Source organism: Triticum aestivum, chromosome 7B (genome assembly GCF_018294505.1).
Source record: "Triticum aestivum cultivar Chinese Spring chromosome 7B, IWGSC CS RefSeq v2.1, whole genome shotgun sequence".
Classification (NCBI taxonomy): Eukaryota; Viridiplantae; Streptophyta; class Magnoliopsida; order Poales; family Poaceae; genus Triticum; species Triticum aestivum.
The window spans coordinates 211,975,605-211,982,373 of NC_057813.1; the positions used below are offsets into that span (position 1 = coordinate 211,975,605).

The 6,769-nt window shown below is 47.9% G+C and overlaps 2 long non-coding RNA genes across 3 annotated transcripts; both read left to right on the forward strand.

Moving 5' to 3' along the window:
- The first annotated feature begins 829 nt into the window (after positions 1 to 829).
- Positions 830 to 2,820, forward strand: LOC123159266 (uncharacterized). 2 transcript variants are annotated; one of them, XR_006479610.1, is made up of 3 exons: positions 830 to 1,392; positions 1,546 to 2,245; positions 2,700 to 2,820. It is a non-coding gene; the product is annotated as an uncharacterized lncRNA (long non-coding RNA). The 2 variants fall into 2 exon arrangements; XR_006479609.1 differs by having other exon boundaries at positions 833 to 1,392; positions 1,546 to 1,624; positions 2,700 to 2,817.
- Positions 2,821 to 2,912: 92 nt separating this feature from the next.
- On the forward strand, positions 2,913 to 3,445 carry LOC123159267 (uncharacterized). The gene is made up of 2 exons (XR_006479611.1): positions 2,913 to 3,013; positions 3,102 to 3,445. It is a non-coding gene; the product is annotated as an uncharacterized lncRNA (long non-coding RNA).
- Positions 3,446 to 6,769: the final 3,324 nt, after the last annotated feature.

A 6,769-nucleotide genomic window follows, 5' to 3' on the forward strand; every position in this document is an offset into this window, starting at 1 on the left:
TTCAAATTCCTCCCACATAGTTGTGAGTTCATGAGCGGCGATGAACTTGGCACGGCGGGATGCCATCGCTTCCCTACCATTTTGTGTGCAGTTGTGGGCGGCAAGGAACTCGTACCGGTTTGTGTGCGGCGCGGTGGCATGAACGACGCTTGGTGAGAGCTCTGGGGTGGAGTGGCCGGACAACTGTATAGTGCATTGGTTTGTTAAGAGCTCAAGGACAGAAGACAAAGCAAATTTGGATTCCCCTTCAATCTTGGTCATTTATTACCGAGTAAAATGCATTGGCGGTCATTGAACTTGTCTTATACTAGCTCACTTTGATCATTGTATACGAGATATGGTGATTATATGGTCACTGGCTCAGCGTATAGCTTCGTATTTGTCTGGTTGACCAGTCAAACAGTCCGCATGCACCTCATCAGCTCTTGTTCTTTATCTATCTACGCGGCCCTACCTGTCAATGGAGAAAGAAATTTAAACATATAAGGTGGCTGGGCAACTCATCTCCCTGGTTCTCCCCCAATTTGGATCTTCGTCGGCCGTTAGATCTTGGTCAATCCGGTCTTTTTTTGCTGCCTGCCATTGGATCTTCACTGGAAGTCCATGGTTCCCGTTTTCACCGTGCGGGTAGTTTTGAGCGGGGAATGACCTGTGGGCTCGGGCAGAAGCTGATTGGCTGGGTTGCCTTTTTTTGGGTGTGCGCGTAGCCGATCCTAACGCGCCGCGTGCCCGCGTCGTGAGCGTTGTTCTGGCGCACAGCCCATTGGGCAACCGCGCGAACGGCGAACCCTAGCCCCAATCCACAGCCTACACGCCCCCTCACTCCTCGCTCCTACTCCCATCCTCCCCCCCTCTGTCCGCCGCCACGCTCCTCCTCCCTTCCTCCCCCCTCTGTCCGCCGCCACGCTCCTCCTCCCTTCCTCCCCCCTCTGTCCGCCACCACGCTCCCTCCCTCTCAGCCCTCGTCGCCACGGGCTCCGCCCTAGGTGCCTTGCTGCCCACTGCTCCACCTCCACCACCTCACCTCTTTTTCCTCCTCGTCGTCCCATCGCTCGCGCGCAGGTCGCCGTCGTGGGGGACAGGAAAGTGGCGGGATGGGGTGGCCATGAGTGCTTCATATCCCGACGGCGCCTCCTCCTCACAGCATCGTCGCAGGCGCACCTTCTTCTCCTTCCTCCTCCCTCCCTCATCACCACATGCACCAGTCCCCTCCCTCGTCCATGATGGCCGCCCCCACATGAATCTCCCAGGCAGGGGAAGAAGGCCATGGCGAGTTAGAGGCTACAGACGGAAGTAACAGGGGTGGGTGGAGCAGCTGATGCGGATGGGGTCGGTGCTTGAGGGAGGGTTACCGACCGGAGCAACAGGAGCAGCAAGCTCGACGAGGTTCAGGTTTGCCTCTGCATCCTCTCTCAGCCCCACTTCGTGACATCGATGAGGGCATCGGCTGCAGGGGCGCCACTTTGTCTCATCAATTGTGTAGCCTCTAACAATGCAATTTGATCTAAAGTGGTCATTGAGGCCTTTGTATTCTTTGATTTGCAGATTGGATACAAATGGTTCACCAAAGACAGAGCATGAGCAACAGCGAGTGGCTGGGCTGTGCAATTTTTCTCCCGTCGAGGTATGCCTCCGTCTCACTGGGACAAGGATCGACTTGTCTGCCACATATTTGTTTTCTTTGATGCACATTATTGTTCGATTGGAGTGCGCTGACTATACAATCTTGATTCTGTAAAAAAGAGAATATGTTGTCCCATCAGACATGTTCAGTTTAGGGCCTGATGGTGATTGTTATTATGTTTTGTTATGTCCGTTCCATCATTTCTTCAAGTGGTTCAGGTGTGAATCTAATGCCATTTGCTGCCTCCTTAATTTTTGGGTCTACCATATGCAGAGATTCTCTCATGGTTCTACTTCTATCTTATAGAAAGCAAATATTTTCTATTGATGAGCTTGTAGATCTTCGCTACTGACCATATTTGTTCTCCAGGGCTGTAAGAAGTAAAAACTTTATTTCTGCTCTATGACTATGTGTCGAAGATGTTTTACAAGTTGTAAGTTTGACTTCTTTGAAGGGGAGCCTTGGCGCAGTGGTAAAGCTGCTGCCTTGTGACCATGAGGTCATGGGTTCAAGTCCTGGAAACAGCCTCTTACAGAAATGTAGGGAAAGGCTGCGTACTATAGACCCAAAGTGGTCGGACCCTTCCCTGGACCCTGCGCAAGCGGGAGCTACATGCACCAGGTTGCCCTTTTTTTAAGTTTGATTTCTTTGTCTTGAAAATGGTTGGTTTAGTTTCTCAGAATGTTGTTTGTCCAGTCTTTGTTAATAATGTGATCATCACAGAACTAAAAGACAGTGTTTGGTACTGAACTGCAGTTCGCTTTGTTAATTTATGCAACACCATTTCATATTTACATTTGAATTGTACTTACTTAGTTTGTAAGGCCTTATAGTTTCAATGCTTTATTTGCTTGTGGAGCTACGGCTCTGTTACATTTTGATGATTGTAGAACAAAAGTAAAAAAATGAAAGGCCCAGCTTACTTTGGTATTAAGGTAATTAACTCTAGGTTCCATTGCAAGAGATCAAGCATGTTCTTACATGATTACTCCAACTTAGGAGTACTACCAAACATTGGTTCATTTTTCTGATAGATTCAGTTATGGCAATACTGAATCATTTTTGGTCTGATTAGGGACAAGGAGCTGTAGCGTCATGGATTGGAGCAAAGGGGAGGTCCTGATGGCTGAAGATGGTGTGCACGGGAGGAGCTCAAAGCGGCATTCCCATGGAGGGATGGCTGATGTCAAGGCAAGTTTCTCTCAATCCTTCTCCCCCCCCCCCCCCCCCCCTCTCTCGATGTCTATTAGAATAGATTCACCTTTGTTCTGATTTTTCTTTATATATCCCAGGTGCTAAAATCTTATGTGTCAAGGGCATTGTGATGGCGCGATCCATGTCTCCTACGAGCGCTCGACATCCCGTAGCCCCAAAGAGGAGGGCTCCAAGGTACTTTTGATTGAATGACTTGATTTGTTTCTCCTATGTTGTGCTAGAGGACTAAACTAACTGAAACTATGGCTCTGCTATGTATCAGGTTGGACAACAAGTTTCACTGGATGAAAGCATTTCCCTTCTAAAACAGAGTGTTGCTGACATGAATGCACAAGTTAGTCTTGATACTAAGATGGTCATGGAATTGCTTGATCTATGCTAGGTCAACATGTCAGCCAACCACTTAAAAATAATCAATTGCATTTCTTCCTCTGAAAGAACCTTCCCCACTCGCTCCTGAACCTTATAATGTGCCTTTGTGTGTATATTTAATCATTCACGAAAACCTGATTTCTATTTTATGGTCTGATTGGAGAGGACTGATAATCGTGAGCCAAATAACATGTGCATTTGTTGTGACTAAATACTACACCAAATATATTTGTACCTTGAAAACAAAGTTTATCTCTTCTACCTATTACTCAAGGTACATTCCAGTTTTGCTGCAAAAAAGAGAATGGATGTACGCTCCATGCACCTAAAAAGTTGAAAATGGTGTCTGAATGGCTCATTTGTTTAGGTGATTGATACCATGCACCTAAATGATTGTTCAAACTTAAAGATATTAAAGAAATGCAAGCTGTTTCAAAATACTCTGGGTTTAAGTCTGAACCTTTTGCCATTTGGCTCTATGTTACCCGAACAAGATAATAGAACATGCATGCTCATATATATATATATATATATATATATATATATATATATATATATATATATATATATATATATATATATTTATATTTATATTTAAAGATAATGTATTCTTCGTTGATTATCCGTCGGTTGAACCATATCATTTCCCTTAAATTTTTTTACCATATGTGCTTGCCCACAACTAAACCAACTAAATCATGTATTTTTTTTTCAGTGTGTACATCGATTCATCGGGCCTCTGCGCCATTTTTTTCCAAACTCGGATTTCACAGCATGATAAACATTTTTCACTATAGCGTAGTTTAACAGATAGGCTTTCTATTGCCAGTATCGAATAAATGAAACCATTTTCATCGACAACATGGCTTTAGTGGGTCTTTGCCATTTGGCGCAACGGGTTAACTAGTACAGTAAAAACCAAAATTATGCGTCCGTGGGAATCAAACCACGGACTCGTCTCTGCAACGCACCCTGGTCAGCCAAATGAAAATGAAATACTTTGCGTCAGACACTCATGCTTTGACGCTCACGCTGCCAAAGCATGCTAATGCATGCACGTCGCCCTCTAAATCAAAGTCCTGCTCATGGCGCAACGCAAACGGCGATCCCATCACCTGCGTGCCCCGGCGGTGCCTGACATTACTGTTTAGACGTTTGATGGAGGCTACGCGAACGCCGAGCATGTATTCACCTGGCCCAACACCAACGGTCTTACTCGGACCGCCTTGCTCATGTATATCATCCATCACAACGACAATGTATAAAACAGCCTAGCTAGAGAGGGTACTATGGTAGTATGGTACGGAGTATGTACTATCGTGAGCGACCGATCTTAGTGCCACTGCACACCGAAACCCCTTCCATCGCTAGCGCGCGCTTCCCGCCTGAAACGGTCACCGTCTCTCCAGAATGTCAATGCACATTCACCAGACTTAACTGCAAGTGCAATTGGTGTGTCACTGACATGCGGGCCAGATGCCCGTTGGGCCCACATGTCAGTAACCCAACGCATCCGCAGTTAAGTCACTGAAGCAGCGTCCACATTCACGCCGGACGAACCTACTCCGGCGCCAGTTGTCCATCTGTCTGCTGCTGCTCATTGCCATTCGCCCGCTATATTAACTTGAGCCCCAGCTCCCAGCCATAGCCAAAGACCAACACTTATTCTACTCCGGTCCCTTCCTTCTGTCGGCACCACTCCAACCATGGTGTCCTGGCGCTCCGAAGCTCTCTTGGACGTACTGTCACAGGAGAAGACAAGGGACATCGGCGGCTCCGCTCTGGGCGCGCTCCAAAGCTCTCTTAGACGTACTGTCGCAGGAGCAAACGAAGGAGATTGCCGACACCCCCCCGGCCTCCCTTCGCCGCCACGACCACGAAGCCGGGGCGTGTGCGCGGGCACAGCCGCCGGCGAGGAAGAGTAGTACACAGTAGGTCGCCGCCGCTCTGGTCCCGGGAAGGCCACCGCTACTCCACTCAGTCGACGCCAAGCTTGGTGGGGTAAACATCGGCGGCCGATTAGCCGCTTGATGGCGACGTGGAGGCGGGAATCTTCAGAACCTTGTGCTCCGAAGGAGGAGATTATCGAGGCGGATGAGGAGGAGGCAAAGGCACTGGCCGACTTTCTCGGGTTCATGGCCGGACATGGTGGTCGGGCGTCGTCGATCGTTTAGATTAGGTTTACAGTAGACTTTAGTACGGTTTGTGCGAAATATGTAATGAATTTCGTCCAGTTTGTAGGAAAAGTTTTTGAAATGTAATGAATTTCATCCGGTTAATTTGAAATTTGCTTTGTTTGCACGGATTTAGTCCGGTTAGTTCATATAGATGCCAGTGTAAATTTGTGGGCCAGCGCTAGAGATGCCCTAACTATCATGCTATAATCGCTAACAGTCCTCCATTTTTATCTTGCTTACATAAAAATGGAGCAAGTGGATGGCACTGTAGCACGTCATATCACTCGAACTAGCCCGCCTAACGAGCGGGAAAGCACCGCCCTTGTCATTTTATCGATCGATCGCGCGAAAATGTTACGCTTCGTAAGTTCTAAAGGAAAAGGCGGCACACTTACGACTCGTACGCATCGCACCCCCAACAGTCCGGCTCGCACGCCGCTCACCATAGGGGACACGCGTTGTCTTGCAATTTCACTGACATGTGGGATTGTAATTGAATAAACCGGCGATAGCCGAAATCTAATTGCTCGGTGGGTGTCGGCTGAGAAGAGAGAAACGGGGGAGGGAGAAGAGATCGCCCGCCCGCCGCGCACGGACTCCAAGAAATATATGGTGATAATGTGAGGTGGGCCATGCTGGAGTCCGGACCGCTTCCGGAGCCCGCTCTGACCGCCCTGGCCCCTCAAGACGCCAGCTGCCCGTCGCATGCATAGCAAGTAGTCCCCGCTTATGTGGAGGAGAGAGAGGCATTGACAAAGTCAAGGAGTAACAGTGGAGACAATATCTTTCATAAAAAATAAACGATGAATACTCATTGCTCGTCCTCTATAAAGGAAAGAATACTTTCATTTGCCGACATGTGGGACGTCGACCATCCTGGTCCACCTGCCATGCACAAAATTATCCTGGTCTACCCCGGTCGTATCGCAGGCCCAACCTTTCCCACTATAAGTTGCTCGGACGAAGGAACCATCATGACTTCTTTGAATTCCGCTTCTTCAAGAAAACTTACTGTACCGGCAATACTGCTACCACACGCGAAGACTGGACGGCACTGTACCACGTCATATCACTGAAACCCACTAGGCCAAACTAGCCTGCCTAGGTCATCTATTTTGGAACGAAGGGAGTACGTCTCTGCACTGCTATGATTTTATGTTGCACGTTCTTTGTACTTTTGCTACGATTTTCCTACCCTATGAACCAAATGAGGCCTGAATGTATCCGTGTCGACTATTGTCTGATCGATCGCTAAGCCTACAATTTTAGGAGCTAGGGCTATTGGTCGATCGATGAAGGGTAAGTATAAGCATACCACGAGCTCATCAGCCCCAACGTTTCTCTTCGGTGAGTGTTTTGCAAGTACTATAGCATCAAAAGC